The sequence below is a fragment of the Bactrocera neohumeralis genome, chromosome 3 (genome assembly GCF_024586455.1).
Source record: "Bactrocera neohumeralis isolate Rockhampton chromosome 3, APGP_CSIRO_Bneo_wtdbg2-racon-allhic-juicebox.fasta_v2, whole genome shotgun sequence".
NCBI classification, from domain to species: domain Eukaryota; kingdom Metazoa; phylum Arthropoda; class Insecta; order Diptera; family Tephritidae; genus Bactrocera; species Bactrocera neohumeralis.
The window spans coordinates 27,346,564-27,367,144 of NC_065920.1; the positions used below are offsets into that span (position 1 = coordinate 27,346,564).

Below are 20,581 nucleotides of genomic sequence, written 5' to 3' on the forward strand. Positions count from 1 at the left end.
TACTCTTCTCGGTACAACTTTGAGAACTAACATCTGTCAAGGTTTTTAACCTTACCGCTTCAAAGCTTTTGAACAAAATTCAGTAAGAAGCTCTACCCTAGGCCAAAAGGATTTTGCTGTCTTACAGAAGCGGGACGTCGATCAACAGTTGGCGACATCCATTGGTCCAGTGCTAGAACGCAAGACGCCAGTGGAGATCCAACTCGGTTCCATTTCGATGTGAGCGGCGCAAGGGTGCTCCCCGAACGAGTTGAATGATATTTCTAGGGAAAACAAACAATCCTCGACTAGCTTCAAGCGAACAATCAGCGAGCTCAGCGCTAGTATAGCCGCTATGTTGTCGGAGTAAATGCTCAACTCCCTGAAAGAAGCTGCACTCCGTCTACTACTATCTTAATAGCAGCCCCTTCTGCCTAAAAAACACTACAGTAGGCCATGAAATGCTTACTCTGTCTCTTCTCCTATTCATCCCATCATAATCTTCTCCTTTCCATCCACGAGAATATGATCGGTATGTGAGCAGAATAAAAGCCGTCTTGGGTGGCCTTTGCGACGTAGTGTTCCCAGTTTTCAGGAAAGCAGTTGAAGGTGGAGGGAATTTGAGTATGCCCTTGATCGAACCTCTTCATACAGCTTCCTTGAGCCATTGAGCGCACTTCGCAGCAATACACCAGCCGGTGTCCACGGGTGCTCTATGTGGAATGGCATTAAGTGGTACTGTTGGTGTAGTCCGTAGTGTTCCAGAGATGTCGATGAGAGTCGAGGCATTTCTAAAGAACATGAATAGTATTGAACTTATTTAACCGGAGTCTCGTCTTGTTCGTACAAGTAACGCCCAATAGACCTGATTATTAGCTTTGTACATCAAGAATAACATACTCTCCGAGTTTTCTGGAAAAATATTTACCCTAATTATACTTTAATTGGAGCAAAACAGTCTTTATTGAAGCCCTCAGCTACGGCGGTCACCAGCTGTAAAGCGATAATTATGTGAATGGTGGAATGAAATTACAATTTACCTCCAATCATTATTATTGTTGTTTTTGTGGTGTTAATTTTTATTGAATCTGCTGTTCATCATTAATACGAAATTTATAGAGAATATTTTTTAATCAGAATTTATGTCGCTTGTGAGCATATGGCTTATTTTTATCGCTTTGTCCTCGTTTTCTAAAGACATTTGATCGGTTAATGTCCAGCTGTGCGCATGGAATTTATACACCGGGCGGTGTTTTTGTTGTTTTTGTTTTTGTTATTATACCGCACTCGTAACATCTGTTGATGAATCAGTTAATATTTACAGTTTTCCCAGCATTAAGCCTACATTGACGGTTGTTAAGAGTGATTTCATGCAAACTGACAGGTGGTTTTACACTTTAAAATGCACACTTACATTCGCAAAATTATTCATATATGAATCGAAATTATAGATTTAACTTTTATGCAGTTAATATTACCGTGAAACAATCATAAATACTTTATAATAGCAAATTTTTAAATTTTTTATTCGACCATGAAACGGCTCAACATATGATATGTACGAGTGCATATGCCTACGGTATAGAGTGGTGAATATGTGTTTTGTTGTAAATCGACTTTTTTTCTAGATTAGTACAACCTTTTTTATGTTCGTGTGAAGTTTGATCTCCATATGTCAATTAGTGTGTGCTTGGCAGCTGTTTGTTGACGACACGAAAAGTTTCTCTCTTGGCTACGCGAATCACTAAAAATGTTGCCGAAAGGTTTCGGGAAGTATACTTTATTACTTTATCCCAAACATAAGTACTTGAGTGACACAAAACATCCCGTGAAGTTTGTGAATTAATCGAAAACTCGCCAAATGCGAGTTGCCCATCTTTCAATGACGATAACGTCGAATACTTTAAAGAAGCAGTGCTTAAAAATCTTTGTATTGGAATCAGATAGATGTCAGAGCATTTAAATGTTTCCTAAGGATCGGCTCACCACATTTTGGCTTTTGTTTTGGGTACGAAGGGTGGCAAAGTTAGACACGTACGGTATTTTGGTACGCATCTTTTGCAAAAAATTAGTCGAGTATAGTACGCAAAAGGGATACTTGGCTACAAATCTAAGGAACCCATTACATCATTACTGGTGACGAGACTTGGGTTTATGAATCTGACGTCGAAACTTTCAAATAATTTAGCGAATGGCGCTCCAAATATATTCTAATACTGATAACAACCGAATAGCTTTCCACACAACAACTTGATTTTAGACAGTAGGCTTGTGTGGCAACTTCTTCTGTTTTGGCGTAGACACCGCTTACGCGGTTATAGCCGAGTTTACAATAGCGCGCAAAGTTTAGCCAGGTCACTCTCCACCTAGTCTTTCCAACAAAGTTGATGTCTTTCTCTTCCTCTGCTTCCCACGGCGGGTACTGCGTCGAATACTCTCAGAAATGGAGTGTTTAATCCATTCGGATGACATGCCCTAGCCAGCGTAACCGCTGTCCGTTAGTTCACTGAACTATGTCAATGAAATTTAGGACTTTACTTTTCCATTGCATACTCAGTCCGAAGTACCATCTGTTGGCAAGAGTTATTCCGCGTTGGATTTCGAGGATTTTGTTGGTTTTAATGCTGGTTTCACGATAGACAAAATTATCTAAGACTACGAAGTTATGACTGTCAACAGTGAAGTGGGAGCCTAGTCGCGAATGCAGCGACTGTTAGTTTGATGACAGGAGATATTTCGTCTTGCCCTTGTTCGCTACCAGACCCATTTACTTCGCTTCTTTGTTCAACCTGGAGAAAGCAGAACCTACCTCGGGGTTAGGGCCAACGTTTTCAATGTCATCGACGTACGGCAGCAGTTGTACACTCTTGTAGAAGATTGTACCCTCTCTATTCAACTCTGCAGCTCGAATTTTCTCTCATCCGAGGCTGCTTTTTTTCATGGGGGGTGTGTTTTACGTGGCGAGTCCCACACCCAGCACACAGTCCTTGGGAGCGATGATTCGTATTCTCACTTTAGCTCGCCTTCGAATGGATGCTTTTTGGCTACCCAGAGGATACTTAGACCGATTGTGGTGTGCTACTTGAGCCAGATGTAAGATAATCGTTTATGGCCAATCCCACGTGAATGGCGCTCAGTAAACTTTCCTCACTTGTGTGAAATTCACATAACCCCGCAAAAAATATAATGCGAAATAATGTCCGGACCAAAAGTTAGCTTCATCGCTGAACGAAGATCTCGTTTTGTGGTAATTTACTGAATATGCGACGCGCTTGATGGTCGTCCGGCTGAGATTCTTGCACGAGTTAGATTTCGCAAACCCGCAAACCAAGATCCTTCCGCAAAATCTGCCATAAAGTGGTTGGGCACGCGATGGTGGATGGTTGCATTCGGGTCTTCTTCGATATATTATCCACTAGGGTTGAGTAGTGGTGCAAAATCGATCCATGGTTGCTCGAATTATCGACTCTGATGAACGATTATGGCGACCGAGACATAGCGTGTTATGAGTCGCGCCAAGCGAACCATTATTTTGGCAATAATTTTGCACAATTTGCAACGTCGTCCTGTGGAAGCTGGGAGATGATGTTGTGGTTGTAGCGGCAAAACTCTGCTGAGTTGACAGTCCTTGGCCGGATTAAATCAAATTTGGGTTCGTTCCGGTTACGTAGACCCGACTGTGAAAAAGTCGAATGGATTTTGGATATTTCTCTTTTCAGATACATTTTTCTAGGAAAGATAATCATTTTCAGGAAGATTTTAACATATATGTATTCTGTTCCTGAGATACACCGTTATGTGAGCGCTGCTGAATACTCTTTTGGCTTGGTATCGAAACGACCTTAAGCGCGTACCAATGGCCCAAATAGACAAACTGTTAGGTTAACAAAACTACCATACTGCTGTGCAACATGTTGCAAGTCTAGGACATGGCTAAATTATCTTCAAAATGTACCGTATTATATTTATGAAAATGCACACTAAATCTTCGGATAGCCGAAAATGCATTATCTGTCTATGTTGTCAGCTGCTCTTGTCTACCATAAGACCGCCGCACCTCCCCGCACACGCGCTCGTTCACCAGAAAACTCACCATAAAACTTTGTTTTATTGGTATTCGTGTGTTGCAGCGATTTGTTGTTGTTTTCACGTTTGCTTGCGTCGTGAAGTGTGCGAGTCTTTCAAGTGAAGAGCGAGTTGTATGTTTTTGTTGTAATGCAATGTGCTACATGTTGTTTGGGCGCGCTTTTCCCGTACCTAATAGTATGGGCTCTTAAGCTTTTTTTCTTTTTTTTTATAAATTCCTGCTTTCTTTTTGATTTCACATTCGGCTTTTGAGTTTTTGTTGTAATTTCACTTTAAAGAGCTTACCATTAGAGTTATCAGTTTTTGGGTCGTAAATCGTGGAATTTAGAGAATCGAGCGCACACCTACATGCATGCACACAAAGGCACATGTCTGTCTACACCAGAAGGCACAGAAGAAAAGCCAACCCAACCGCCAACAACAGCAACAGCATTGCTGCACACAAACTTCCAGCCGAACACCGTACACAGCGTGTTCCAATTGTTCAGCTGTCTGAATTGTCGCTTGTATTGTTTTTCTGGCTTTTGTGTTGTTTCGTATTTATTCTTCACAAAACTTTTATCCCGCCACTTGAAAGTTTTCAACAGAATTTTTAAGGTTTCAATGTTTGGAAGTTTCTTCCTACGTCTCTACGCGTCTCCATTACCCCATTAGCGCGCCTCCTTGCATTGTCTGTTGGCCGCAGTGCTGACAATAATGAAACGAAAAACAACAAAAAAAAAAGCAAGAAAACACAATGCAAAAACAAAAATGAGTACATTGTTTGTCCAGGCTTTAACTACAGCTTCGCCACTTATGCGCAGACACACACAAACACACCCATAAGCACATGCTTGCCCACATGAAAGCTTACCGCTTGCAAGTGTATATTCATGCAGGCAAGTGTGGGTGTGTGGGTGTGTGTGTGCTGCTGCTGGCCCCACAAGTGGCGCTGTCAGCTCAATTAAAATGTCGAGTGCTATTAAGTGTTCAATAACTGTATAATACAGTATAAAAATACATACACACATGCATGCACACAAATCTACATGTATTCGCACTTAACAATCATATAACAATTGCACACACACACAAACGCACATAACGCACATCGTTGCGGCCTCAATTGACTTGAATTCAATACAAATTTTATTGCAATAGGAAATCAAGTGACTTTTCAGTTTCGGTTAGACACAATTTGCCCATAAATTCCAGCATATTTTAAAGGCTTTAGTTTTCAAATTCAAAGAAAATGCTCGGAAAACTAAAAGAAACTCTGAAAACTTTTGACATTTAGGCGCACCAACACACAAACACATGTGTAGGACTCTGATGGCTGTAGACTTAGGTATATGCATATTAGAGCGGGTCGTTTTTATACACTCAATATGTACAGGGTCCGGCACTCGAAGTGTAACCAAAAAAATTAAAATTAAAAAAAATTAAAAAATGCTAAATTCGATTTGAAAAATTATTTTTGTTTATTTTAAGGTACAAAATGTGTGAAGATAATCATAAATTCAGGATCAATTCACTTTTGCTCGATATGACCACCTTATGCCTTAACTATGACCTTTCTACGTTCAAAAAACGAATCGCAAGCTGCCCGAATGTGACTTGCCGGTATTTTGGCTTCAAAGCAGCCTCCAGAACACTTTCCCGATAATATGTCGCATTTACTTTCACACCAGGCTCGATGAAAACAATTGGAGAGCGCCCATCTGCGGTGACAGCGGCCCAAACCATTATTTGTGGCGGGTGCTGCCTCCTGGTGGACAACCGATGACTTAAATTCTCGTATAAACGGTCGGTCAAGTAAACTCTATCGTTTTGAGATTGATTGGAAAAATTTTTTCGGCAGAAAACACAATATTCGGAATTTGACCGCTTTCGGCTAAGCGAAGTAACTGCTTCGCTCTTTCAAGTCCTACTTGTTGCTGCTTCGGTATGAGATCATGCGCCTTTTGGAACTTATAAGGCTTGACCTTGAGCTCATTTTCCAATATGCGTCGGATGCTGTGGTCGGATATTTTCAGTTCTTTAGCCATTTGATTGGCACTTCGTCGTGGATTTCGCTCAAGTCGCTTCTTCACTTTCCGAACCATCTCACGTGACGTTGCAGTCTTTTGATGACCACCTCTATGGCGTTTTGCGATGCTACCAGTATCATTGTAACGAGTGATGACGCGATAAACAAAAACTTTATTCACATTAAGGTGTTTACACTTCGAGTGCTGGACCCTGTATATACAGTTTGCCACTAAGTTAGTAACAAATTGAAGAAAATATCGGAGCACCTTTGGGATATCAATGAAATTCTTTATTCCTGTGAAAGTACTTCGATGCCATTATGTATGGAACTCGATTTCTTTTGCATGGTCACCACGGGCACGCTTGCAGAAGTCCAGACGCTGAACCCAATTTTCGACGGTTTTAAGCATAAATCGGCCGATACTGCTGCAATGTAGCGATACAATGGTGACCTTACCAATAACGCATATTTTGCCCTTTGACAAAGCCATTCAGCCAAAAATTATCCTCATCGCTGCAGATGATTTTTCGATGAAAATACGGATCGTTTTCAAATTGTTGCTCAGCCCAATTCACGAACATACGACGATTCTGGTAGTTGAGCGGCTTCAGTTATTGCGTCAATTTGATCTTGTAAGATTGTAGGCCAAGATCTTTTCGTAAAATTCGTCATAACGACACCACAGAGATGAGAACCGCTTGATAACGACGTGTGAGAGACTGATTTGGGTCTTCTTTAATTGATGCACTAGTGGCAGCAATAAGCTCTTCTTTGCTTCACTGGCACGGGAACATTTTACACTGTGCCTGTGGATTCAAATTTTTCCACTAGACGCTCAGTTGTTGATTTGACAATGCGATTATGACAACCATAAAATGGACGTATCGCTCTTAAAGTTGCGGCCACTGACTCCGAATTTCGGTAGTATATTTTAATAATTTCGACTCGTTGGATCGTATATCTTCCATGATGAAATGGCAAACCTGACTGAAGAGAAATGTCAAAAGAACGAGAAAAATATGGCGTTGTTTGCTGTCCCTATCGGTCTACTTTTGTAGCGTCGTTTTGAAAAAAAAAACTGACCGATCAGAATTAAGTTCTCGTATGAAAAGTTTTTTTTTTGTGACCATTTTTACTTTTTTTTCCAAAAATGTCATATTAAGGAAATTTTCTAGGAATCATTCTGAACAACTTAGCTTAAAACACTATCTATCTATCTAAAATCGTTTCGAGCCAGCTGTATTTAGGAGAAAGCTCATCTTTTGGTAATTATAAATAGTGTCCGCTAGTATTGATAGAGACTTCGAGACGTGCTGTCTACAAACTTCGAAGAACCAATTGTGGTTTTTTCCAGGAATCCTTCAATCTATTAAAAATTTCTCATTTATAGGAATAACAAGAAGATTCGTGGGGCTTATCATCCAAATATTGCCATAAATGCTCACATTGGGACTTAAGTCAAAGCTTTGGGCAGGACGTAGTGGTAGATCTGAAGTCACTGTGTTGCTGGTATATAAAGTAAAAATTGGTATTCAGCATCTCTAAGAGGTACTCTTCTGTCTTTTTGCCTTTGCCCAATAGCAGATTTGTTAGACCACTGTAGCTAAAACAAACTCAAACTAAGACATTTTCACCTCGAACTTTCTTTAATTGCTGTGATCTCCGCTTGGAAGTCACTGCAGTGGTCTGGTAGTCGAATGGCGACTCTGATATCCAATTTTTGTGTAAAAACATTACCTATCATTCGATTATCCAGTTTGGGTGCGTTGGTATGGATATTTATCCCTTTGTCTTTGATCACCTCATCCCTATCCCACTCATCTATGTCAAGGATGGTGCTTTGTGTGCACTTACTTTGACTCCTCTCATGACGGCTGACCCTTAAATTGCTCAGAAACATTGATGTAAAGGCTCTGCTGAATAATTCGCGCTGAAACAGTCGGTTATCTCTACACTTCTCTGATAATTTTAATCTCTTCGGGAACACTGATTGCCCTCTGGAGACCTTACTTATTTTTCTTGTAACTTTTTACTACTTTTTAGTTTGAGGTCTGTTTCCCTAAAATATTTTCTGCAAATTTTCCGTACCATATTCCATTAAAATAGTCGTGAACAATCAATTTTCGAAAATCAACACTCGCTTTTCATACTTTTGTAGGTTACTGTATCTCCCATACAACTAATTACTGAACGTTTTTATTTCCCGTTATAAGGCCTTCAATAAAAAGGCTAAAACAAATAATTTTAAAAAATTGTCCTCATCTACTTAAAAATGACAGTGAAAATAAATATAGACTTATTTTCCGGTTCCGTTTTCCTCTTCTCCTGCTTCTCCTGTAAATCGACCCACTCTAATGTATGTATGTGTATCTGGGAAACCAATTTAAAAGTTTTAAGTGCTTTAAAATATTGCCTCGAAATTTCAATTTATTGTAGTTTTATTTCTCAAAATTGTACTTCAAAACTTCTCTGTCTATTCTGAGTTCATTGTAGATCTTTAACTGGTTACTTTTTTTTTAGAAAAACACATACATATATGTGCAATTAGATCACAGCAATTAGAGAAAGTCTTCTTGTTTAGACAAATACTGACTCACAACAAGGAATATGTTTATATATATGCAGATAGCCAAGCTGCTTTGAAATCACTGAAGTACCTTAGGGTTTCATCGAAGGTAGTGAAAAAACGTCTTGAACTCTTAGTGAATCTATTTCACGATAAATGGATTCCAAGATATAGTGATATTCCTAGTAACTGTGAAGAAGATGAACTAGCCAGAACAGCCATTACCTTATCATGAGAGTCCGGAAAAGGAGAGATTTATGTATATGCCACTGGCTGCTTATCGACAAATATGTTGGAAATACTTATAATCGGGTCTCAGTGGAGTGAATTCATAAATTGCTCAATTAGCAGGCAATAAAAGGAATATGCGCCGCACATGCCGTTTATAGAAACTCAAAAGAAAAGTTTTATTAGCAGACATGACGGTAGGAGATACCATACAACGATTATTAAAGAAGCTGTTAGAAGAAGAAAAGACTGTAGAACATCTTTTATGCAAATGCAAGGCTTTGTATAGCAAAAGAGTCACAAATATGGGACGAGGGGTTCTTGACAGAGTGAGGGTATAGATTTTAGTATCGGTGAAACCACAATATACACTGGAGACAGAAATAATAGGAACGAACCCATACACTTATTTCGAAGCTCAGAATTCAGTATGTTTGTGACATAAAAAAGTAAGTTTGCACTAACTCAACTTATGGTCAACATAATCAGTCTACTGAGCGTACTATTCACAAAACCATCACTCATCTTGAGACCCAACATTTATTATTGGATACTATTCGACCGAAGCGACCGAGTGATGAAGTCCATTTCTGGCTCAATAGGTATGTAAACAACAAAATTGCCGCATTTGGGACAAAGAGCCACCTGAAGACAACAACGGTTTGGTGTGGCTTGTGGGCCGAAGGAATGAGAACATAACCGTCAATGGCGACCGTTATCGCGCCATGACAACCGACTATTTGATGCCTGAAATTGAAGCTCGTGATTACGGCGACATTTGGTTTCAACAAGACGGTGCCACTTCCCGCATATCGCATCAATCAATGGATTTATTGAGAGAACACTTTGGTGAGCAGAAATTTCACGTTTTGCGCCCGTCGTTGGGCCACCAAAATCGTGTGATATCACAGAGTTAGACTTTTTCATGTGGGAATATGTAAAGTCTTAGGTCTATACGGACATTCCCGCTTCGATTCAGGCCTTGGAGCAAAACATCACACTTGCCATTCGCTAGTTACCGGTCGAAATGCTCGAACGAGTCATCGGAAATTGGCCTCAACGGTTGGACCATCTGAAATGTAGCCGCGGCCAACATTAGAAAGAGATAATCTTTAAAAAGTAAATGCCAAAGAATGTTCTTTCGCTCTTAAATTATGTTTTCCTTTGATTTTTGCTATTATATCTTTTGTTTCCAATGGCTTTCATCCCATTATGATTTTTATACCCTGAACAGGGTATATTAAGTTTGTCACGAAAGTTCCTATATGTATAAATGATCAGTATGTCGAGCTGAGTTGCAAACGTCATTTTCCTTCAAGAAGCTGCTCTTTGTCGGAACGGCCGATATCGGACCACCATCACATATAGCTGCCATACAAACTGAATGATCGGAATGAAGTCCTTGTATGGACAACTTTCATATTTGACAAGATATATTCACGAAATTTGGTATTTTTCCTAAAGCAACAATGTAATCTATATCTTTTGTTTTCCAATGGCTTTCATGCACCTATTATGGTGTATTTTTTTCTTGTTTTGGTTTCAAAAACTATCTACCCTCGTCTAAAGCTTTGAAGTATCAAAGACAAATTGTAAATGAAATTAAAGGGAATTTTTAAGTAGTAGCTAATTAAATCATTACTTATATGAGTATATGGTATATATGATTTCTCAGCTTAATGATGCCTGATGAACAAATAGTTCCTTTTTTTTGGGAACATGACATGTAAATGAGCACTTAATTTGCGCTTCACTCGCTGACATAATTTGCGCACTGCCATCGCTCGTAAAACAAGCGTTCAGCCGAGTATGCAATAATGTTTAGTGCCCATGGTCGGGGCGCCCCAACAGCCATACATACCACATATATGTATGTATATTTTATATGCTGAAGGCTTTGAGGAATCACCGCTAAACTGCTGCGGCTGCTGCCTACGTTAGCTGCGCCATTCTCTAAAGCATTTTCTAAAGTGTGATACAAATAATAATTACGCCTGACAGACGTTCGACTATAAAATGTAATTAAAACGTTAATTATTTCTCTTGACATTGCCGCGCACTCCACATGCTTGCCACACACTCACACACACGCTGATAACTTCTTCTGGTGCAGCTTCGGGTTTCGGCCTCACGACCGCTCACCGCCACTTAATTACATACCAACGAACATGCGACTTGCATGTGAGCGTGAGTGTATGTAGCGGCATATTAAATTGCATGCTGTATATTTATGCGAGCGCGTATGCTTACGTTCGTACAATCGACGTACGTATACTTAGTGGAAACACTTTAAGTAAAACGCTGTACCCACGTAAATAACAGTCACTTAAATGAACTACAAGCACCACATCGCCGCAAGCGTGCAAACACACACTCGGCAAATCAACGTGCTGTTGTACCCCAAACAATTTTCTTCGCACCTGGCCACCCTTTTTTGCCGTACACGCTGCCACTGAGTGTGTGTGTGTGTGTAGTGCTGTGTATGTGTCCGCGCTGCGATCACCTGGAGCCGTGAACAGACATTAACCACACATTACTCACACGTAAGAATGCCGAAATGCTATATGGCCGGTAAAAGCATGTGTCGTTCGTCGCCGCCGCCTCGGGCTTTGAGTGCCTCTTCGTGCATTTAAGCTCGCCTCGCCACTGCAGCACTAAATATGACCCGAATAGTAACGACCACCCTGCCTCCGCTTGCACTGGGACTGCCGCCGTTCATTTGATTGTCTTCTTAAAGGGTCCGCCTCATTGGAGGAGTGCCTGCCTGTGTGTGGACAGTGTACAAGCGCAAATGCAGAAAGTTGCACGAGCTGGCTGCTTGGCGTTGATGGCAGTGCGGTGGCTACAGCAAAGCTCTGTTCGAAAAAATATCTTGTTTCATATGTACGTTGGACGTTAATAGCCCCGTCAATCGAGTTTACTTGCTGCTGCGACCGGCTGATCTGATCAGCGATTGCTTAAAGTGCAGAGAGTTGTGAGCGTTTTGGCTTTGGCTTCGGCTTTGGTTGGCACCACAACCACATATGCGCTTAGAGCGCGGCTGCAGCCGCAATTCCCAATGGTGCAGTGTAGAACTCACCAGTGTGGTACAACTCACTAGCTTGCTGCTGTAGAGCTGGGCCCGATCTCTACAAGTAGGTGACTTGTTGTTCTTGTATGCATACAGACACACGACTATCTCATATTTATGTTGCTTCTTTTCCTTCTGTTGCTCCCGCCAGTTAACTTTCCTGTTGTTGGCTCTTGACTTTCTTATTACCTTTCGGAATGTTCATATGTTTTTATTTTCGTTATTTTTCTTCATCGTCTCGTAATCGGGTAACGAATCATACTAGTTGTTTTGTCGTATCAACAGCCACAAGTTGGACGTTTCTTAATCTTTTACTGCCTGTACGATTGCGGTCATATTCGTAGAATAGAAGAAATAGAAGAAAAAATAAAATTTCCGAAATATTTCAAACAAAACGTTTTAGTATTTTTCCAGCATAGCCTTCAAGACCTTCTTCAATTCGGGTTTTTATATGCTCAATCAAGTCAAAATGGCGCCTGCTTTGTTCTTTAGAGTTCGCTGAATAGTCAAAAGTCACACGGAGCCAAATCAGGTGGCGAAACGATATGAGTTGAGTTTTTGGGAAAAAAGTCGCAAAGAACCTTTGCCTTATGACATGGTGAATTATCTTGATGAAGCAACCAAGAGTTGTTCGCACATAATTCCAACCGTTTCAGAGGAATTGCTGGAAGCCAACGACGCATAACGCTCAAATAATATTCTTGGTTGACAGTTTGGTCACGCGAGGTGTTGCAGCACAACACCATAATAACCTCACCTTATTTTTTGATGACAGTAGTAGCTATTAGCGTGACTTCGTTTATGAGATATATTGGAATAGACTTATAATACTAAGGGAGGCTGGAACCATGTCCAGAAAGGAGGATGGAGCCATGTGTTGAAGTTCACTTAGGAGTGGCCAGAAACGATACTTTTAAATATGGCTCAAGCAGCTTACGACTTCCGGTCTTAGACCAAGTATTATCTGGGTAGCCAAAAAACATTCGTTTGAAGGCGAGCTAAAGTGGGAAGGCGAAGCATCCTTCGTCAGAGTTGTGCGTAGGGTTTGGAACCCGCCATATAAAAAAAATACTCCCAAAGAAAATAATAAAACAGCATCGGATGAGAGACCTCTATTTCGACGACGAAGAATATTTAACGTAACGCATTTACTCTGAATTCTCTATGGGTGTTCTTATGTTTTCCACAACCTCTTCTACCATATTACAGCTGTATTCTCCTTCATATACCCAATTCTTCACTAAGTGTTTGAAATTACTTACGGTTCATAGTTTTAAGACTGTAACTGTATGTATATTTGTAGACATAAGTATGTACCGATGTGCTATGTATAGCGGTTGCTTTGCTTCCATACTTTCGTTTGTCGCTCGACTCTCAAAGCGTTTGCGGTTAGTCATTTAGTCTTAAGTGTATCCTCTTCTTCTATTTTTCTTGCATTGTCTTGAATTCTTTGACCGATATGGATTATCATATTATAGTTCACTTTATCTTTTGCATTTGCGATCGAATGTTGCTGTAGTTGGAGCCTTAGACTTGGAGAACGGAAGGCTTTCATATCGAAAATGTTCAGATATTTCAGCTAAAGAAGGATATACACTTCTATGGCATTTTATTTCCCATAAAGTCGGAAATACCATTATATATGTTTAAGTATCACTCTGATTTCTTGAGACAACTCGGTCTCCTCATCTGCGATCTGTGGTAGTTTAACTCACAGAATACCATTCTCGGAAAAAGAGTCGTAGATGTTTATAACAGTGCCTCTGTTAATGGCTATATTCTGTTGAAATGTAGTCCGTTTGAAGTCTCTCCGGCATAACAGGGATGATCTCTAGATGTATATAGAAGACGACGTTTCTTATACAAGGCTGATGTCTATAATACGAAAACATTAAAACAAAAGCTGCTTGCGGTCATTTGTCGACGCTCTTGTAAGGCATATTTTGATAATCCGAAACCCGGTGTTCTAGAATACTTGAAGCCTTTTCATTTGCCTCATAAGAGAAGCGGCTAGATGGATTCTGCGTAATTCTAGACCGTCATTCAATCAGCTTGTATGTTACCAATAATATTTCCCTGCCTTTTCCTCACGTACTGATAGCTAGCGATTTGAGGAACTTGTAATGGCGCTGATCGTAATTGCGGTTATCACCGAACTGAAGGAACATAAACTGTTATTTTGAGGTTACTGATTGACGTTGAAAAATATAAAATACAGTGGTTAAATAGCTTTATCCTCTCAATAATAAATAGTATATACTTCGTTACCACACGACTAGAGGTAGGGTCATCCGCCTTACCCATTGCTTATGGCCCCTTGCGCGTCGATAAAAGGAGCGAGAGATTCCATGTGTGTATAGGAATATCATCGCTTGTCGATATGGCTCCTTTAAGCTCTCCTGCCTAATAATCCTCGAGTCGCGGTTGAGTAGAAGATTGCAGTAACTCAAAATCTCGATTTTCGTGGGTGTAGGGTTCGGCTGGAAGCCAGGCACTACCACCGTATAGATTCTTGCTCCCTTCCGTACTTCCCCCTGCCTGTCAACAATTTATAAAAAGCTGGTGACCATTCGCTGACACACCCATATCAATTTGTGCAAACCGTGGAGCTCTCGCACCTAAGAGCGGTATTCCGGGGTCATTCCATTCATCATAGGAGATGGCCCATCTTCACTGCTACGGACGTACACAACAAGCTCTACTGGAGTATTCCCCTTCTGCGATCTTTTCAGCTTGACATAGGATTGGGTGTCTTTCGACCCTGTTTTCACATCGCTTGCGGCGAAACTGCTGTACATATGTAGTAATGACTTGACACAAAAAAGAGTCTAACATAGTGAAGTCACATTTCCTAAGTGGCTGAATTCAGTCCTATTTCGAGATTTTAAACAAAATTTGATAGAATTATTTAGATTAACATAACCGTTAGAGAGTTGAAAATAAAAAAAAAACAATATTGACCTTCGGCATCTAAACCTCAGGAATTAATTTGCAAATACAGATTTTATAATATGTTTGATAACAATTATTCCAAATTTAAAAAAAAAATTTAAAATTGAATTATGTATAGTTATGTACTGTTAACCGCGAAATATTTGCGCCGCATGAGGTCCTTTCTATTCACCAACACACATGCACTTAGGTGGCTACGTGGTATATCGGCGCTAACAGACTTCAATTTCAGGTTTCACTCGCTTTTGTAAGTCCAGACATACGAACATACCAAATTGCTATGTAGGCATTATTACACCCTGTACAAAACTTGTAACACCAGCCTTGAAATCCAACGCACAATCACTCTTTCCAACTGGTGTTACTTTGGACTGCGTAGGCACTCGAAAAGTAAAGTCATCTCCCGACGAACAAAGACCAAACTCTACAAGTCGCGCATCATTCCCTTCCTAATTATAGTGCAGAGGCATGGACAAAGACATCATCTGATGAATTGGTTCCAGGAGTGTTCGATGGAAAAGTTTTACCGAAGATTTATGGCGCTTTACGCGTTGGTAACAGCGAGTAGCGCAGCCGATGATGGGCTGTACGAGATATGCGGCGACATTGACTTGTCCGGATGGAAGAGAACACTCCAGCTTTGAAAGTTTTTAGAGTCCGTAAACGCCAGTGGAAGCAGAGGAAAATGAAGACTTCCACTCCGTTGGAGAGATCGGGTGGAGAAGACCTGGGGCCCTATTCTGTACCTCGATTCGTAAATGTATTCTAATCGAAATTCGGATCTACTTAATAATTATGTGAAAGTTGTACCACCCTGTGCCAGAATAAATACGTACAATTTTCGTTTTTGCTTTATACAACTCAAAGGCTAGCGAATACTTTATTCGAAAATTAGCTGGATAATGCGAAAATCGGGTTACAGAATAAAAAATCCGAATTCGAGTAAATTTTTTTTCGAGTCGAGTTACAGAATAGGCCCCCTGATTGCACTTGGTATCTCGAATTGGCGCCAAATAGCAAAAATAACAAGCGTCTGTCGCGCTGTTGTTAACTCGGCGAATAACCGCGTAAGTGGTGCCTACGCCAGTAAAAAAGAAGAAGAAGGAAAGGTTTGAGTCCCTGTAAAATTTTATATGTTCGTATAACTGATCAGCTGTTCGAATAACTGGCGAGCTGACTCGATTTAATCATATCTGTGATATGAACTAGTTCCACAGTTTTTGAGATTTGGCTCTTAAGTTCTGCACGTCCTTTTCTCCTCACGAGGCTGCTCATTTGTCGGAGCCGCCGATATTGGACCACTATAGCATATATGTATGTAGCTGTCATACAAACTGAACTATCAAATACATGGCCTTGTATAGAGAAGTTTTTTATTCGACTAGATATCTTTACGAAATTGGAAATGGAGTATTATCCAAGGCAACACTATAATATCCAAGTAAATTTTTCAGATCGGGCTACTATATCACATAGCTGCCATACAAAGTGAGCGATAAAAAATCAAGTTCTTGTGAGAAGACTTGCACCTATGGAGGGTATCAGGCTTCGGTGCAACCAAAGTCGTAATTTTTTCTCTTTTTTATTTCTTTTGCTTTCACAAATTTGTGTCGAATGTTATTTAAGCCGAAGTGCGCCGGCATTAACGGACCACAACAAATATTATAGGTTTTTTAATGTGGCAATTTTCGTTTAATTTTCGGTAGTGTTTTTGTGGTAGCTTTAAACTGCAGAGCTCTTCACATTTCTTTGCTTAAACATTTTAATGTACCCTCATCTTTTCTTTTATCTTTGCAGGCAATTTCGCGGCATTACTTTTTAACGGTACGTAGCTGAAATTTATTTATGCTTTATATCCTGAAAAAGTGAGTGAGTGTAGCGCTATGAGCAAATATTTGCGGGGTCTCGGGAAGCAGCAGCAGCGAAAAGTGGTCTTAAAGTGGAGCACAGCTAACTAAGGCTGAGAAAGACCGGCTGTGGAAATGTGAATCTCTGTGTGTATGTGTGTGTGTTAGTGGGTTTTCTGCTCGAACTCAAGAAAGCAGGAGCGAAAGGAAGCGAGCGTAGACAGAGAGCGCAGAGCCGCAATGAATGTGTGTATGTGTGTGTGTGTGTGTGAAATGTGTGAAAACTAGTTTATGACAACATTACAGCTCAACGCTGGCGAATAAATGCGCTATTTATGCGAACAGCTAAAGTGCCAGTGGTAGCAAAACAGCAACAAATCAACGAAGAAGACACACGAGTATGTGCGTGTATGTGTCGTTTTGCAGCAAACAACAATAACAACAACATACGCACGAGTGGAAGCAACTCGGAATCTCATGCAAACCACTTGAAGAACCGCTTGCAACACACCGCAGCGCCACGTTCGGGGCAGCGCCAAAGCAAGGCAACAGTAGAGGACGTTTCTTTGTGCCGCACGGAGCTGCATGGCAAGTTTTATTATTTTTTTTTTACTTTGCTGGCATTGCAGTTGCTGCTGCAGTTGACTCACACGCGGAGTGGTAGCTGCGGTCTTGCCACCATTGCCTTACACTCGCTTCGACTCGTCCCCGGCTTGCACTCGCTCCTCGACTATTGCAAATATATACATATGTATGTACATACATATGCAGGTATTTTTAAATCCACTTAGATACACGCGTGCTCCGCGGCGCATGCAGTCCACTTGGAGTCGCCACGGCCGAGCTTACTGCCTGCGCACATTCCCAACTAAGCAAACAATACGTGGCTTCGCTGGATGCGAAATGCGCCTTGGTTGCGCTAAGCTCACCACCGTCGCTTCTGAGGTGTGTAATTCCCATTGCATGCCTGGTGTCGTTTACTTACCGGCATTTGTTATTTCTTGCCTTGCCCACTCCTCCTTCCCTAGCTTGCTATTCTTGCTTTTGGTATGCCTTTCCATTGTTGTTATTGTTGCTTTTATTTATGTTTTGTTGATGAAGCTGACAAAATACGTAGTTATTCTGCATGCCGCGCCGTCATTACAGCAAGTATTTACCATAAGAATTGCCGGTTTAGCTGTGGAGCTGATTCGTAAAGAATCTACGCATGAGTGCAGTAAAATTTGAGGAGATCAATTTGTTTGGCAAGTCTATAAAATGTAATTTCTATATTTATTCTTTCAAATCAATTGCACCCCCTTCAAAGTAAGCCCCGTTCGATAAAAGGCAATTTTGCTAACATTTTTTTTCAGTTCTCCAAACTGTCGGAATAGTATTTTTGCGGTATAGCGTTCAAGACTTTCTTCGAATCGTTTTTTTATATCTTTAATCGTGTCAAAAAAGACGTCTCCGCATCGACCTTTTGAGTTTTCTGAATAGCCAGAAGTCTCAGGGAGCCAAACCAGGCGAATACAATGGTTGCGGAACGTCATGAGTCGAGTTTTTGGCGAAAAAGTCGCGAAGAATCATATCCGTATGACATGGTTTATTATGGTTGTGAAGAAACCAAGAGCTTTTCGTCCATAGTTCCAATTTTTGAGACAAATAGTTTGAAACAAACGACGCATAACGCTCAAATAATATTCTTTGTTTAGCTCGGCGGAAGGAAGTACACCACTCCAAAATGATCACTTCACCTTACTTTTTAATCACAGTAGTACATATTTTTCTTTTTTCAAAATTTGATCATATATTTATGAAAAACATACTCGATATGAACCGTATTCCACTGTTGCGCCTATCGACCGGCTAAGGTTGTTCAGAATGGCAAAATTGGCTATAAGACAGAAAATTCCCAATTGTTTTCCTACGCCTTGCAACATGAGGCTGAGTTGCCATGACATAAAATATCCTTTGTCTAGTCGCGAATGTTTTTTCGGCGAAGTTCCCACCTCAATTCGAAGAGCTGTTGTTGTCGGTAGAGTTCGTCATTAATAGATTCACTCTGTTTTAAAAAGCCATAATACAGCACTTCCTGCTGATTCCACCAAATACGGAGCACTGTCTTGGCGTTATCTATTTTGTTGTTATATTTTAGCGGCAGAAAACAAATAGGAATACTGCCGAGTTGACAGTTTTTGGCCGGATGAAAATACGGGTCGATACTGCTTACGTAGATCTGACTGTGCAGGGAACGGTCCACACCTGGCGAATGTGAAGGAGCGACTGCAGGCAACCATAGGCAAAATACTACGCATTTTGCGGGTGATTGGGGTCTCGGACGTCGTGCTGTTCACATCATATATCGTGGCTTGTTTGTGACCTGTGCCACTTATGAAGCCGCTGTGTGGTGACAAGCAGTCACGACAGTCTTGGGGTCCCAAAAGCTCCTCTCAATACAGCGTCATATGATGCTTGCCTGTATGTCGCACCGTCTCAACGGATGCTATGCAGGCTCTGTTAGATGCACCTCCTCTTGACCTACATAATTGTCATACAGCGTGATCTCGCATTCAAGTTGAGAAAGGATTTAAGAGTGTCATTGTTACGAAATGACTGGATTTCCGATGATGATGTGGAGAGAGAGGGGCATCTAGAGGGAGCTGGAAGCTTCTAGATGATAGGGTCACGTGTAGGCGGCAAGACCATTGGGACGATAGACCTAACGCCCGAGTGGCTTATGAGTACATTCGGGATGTTCGGTTGGTTGAGCGTAACCCAGACTTCAGATTGTGTCTGAGTCTGTATTTTCTACTTACAGGGCATGGGTCTCTGAATGCATTTTTGCATCAGTGGCATCTATCTGATAGGTCGGGGTTTTTTTTATAGTAGGAGGAAGCATCGAAAGCCGGAGTGCGGGACTTTAATCCGCTAAACCTAACCTACTCCCACCTCATGTCTCTCCCACGGGACCACTGGACAAAGTATTACTTCATGGGAGAGATGAAGACGTTTAAGTCTCCTCTATTGCACGGACTGACTGACGCCTAATCTGTTCTAAATGTCTCAATTTTGTCATAATTAGATTTGCCGCTCTGCTGACAGCTTTCCACTTTACAGAGGACTCGCACATAAGTGTAGGTCGGGTTGTTTTTGTGGGCCGGGGGTAGAGGACTGGGTGCATATAATTGCAGTATGCCCGATGTACTCGGACATTAAGGATCTGGGCGGTATGGGGATTAGCTGGACTCATGGACGTTTAGATGTTAGCGGCTCAACTGGGCGAAGTAAAAAGTCGAACATCAAAATTTTAAGGACTTTTCGAACCACCACTGTGATTTTACATGCTTCCTGTTTGTTTTGTTTGTCGTTTTGGTGTTCAGCTCATTTGCTATGGTTGTTTTTGTCATCTTTTATACACACGCACATTCTCGAAATTTTTCTCACTGTAAATGTTATATTGGTTTTCATGCCTTGCGTTCATTTTTGGTTTTACTATAGCGTTATAAAGAATGCGGAATAATAATTGTAGAAACGACTGTCCCGCAAGAGGAGTAATCAAAACCGAGCCAAATATAAAGAATTACAAGCAAACAATAAAATAATAAGAGCTCAACTAAAATGAAATATGCCCGCATATAATCGAGGAAGTTCACCAGCGCTGGGCATGAACATTCACCAAACATTCTAAGAAGAAGCGCAGAGAAATCTCACTTACAACCCTACATACTTGTATTATATTTACTTGCCACATAATACTTTCCTCGCGCTACTTCAGCCTCGCACTTCCCCCATTTTGCACTTGCTGTCGTGAGTTGTGCAAATAACTGTATACAAAGTGTGCATAGGACTACAAGCAATAA

The 20,581-nt window shown here is 40.9% G+C and overlaps 1 protein-coding gene across 9 annotated transcripts in view; it reads left to right on the forward strand.

The window, feature by feature from the left end:
* The window catches only part of LOC126753306 (uncharacterized), a 110,081-nt gene that overhangs the window by 32,116 nt on the left and 57,384 nt on the right, over positions 1 to 20,581 (forward strand). For 6 of the 9 annotated variants that reach the window (XM_050464651.1, XM_050464655.1, XM_050464653.1 and 3 more), the window contains one exon: positions 16,690 to 16,716. The exons of the other annotated variants lie outside the window; for them this stretch is intronic. The gene's annotated coding sequence lies outside the window, so the exon portion shown is untranslated. The remainder of the gene's footprint in view (positions 1 to 16,689; positions 16,717 to 20,581) is intronic. 9 annotated transcript variants of the gene reach the window in all.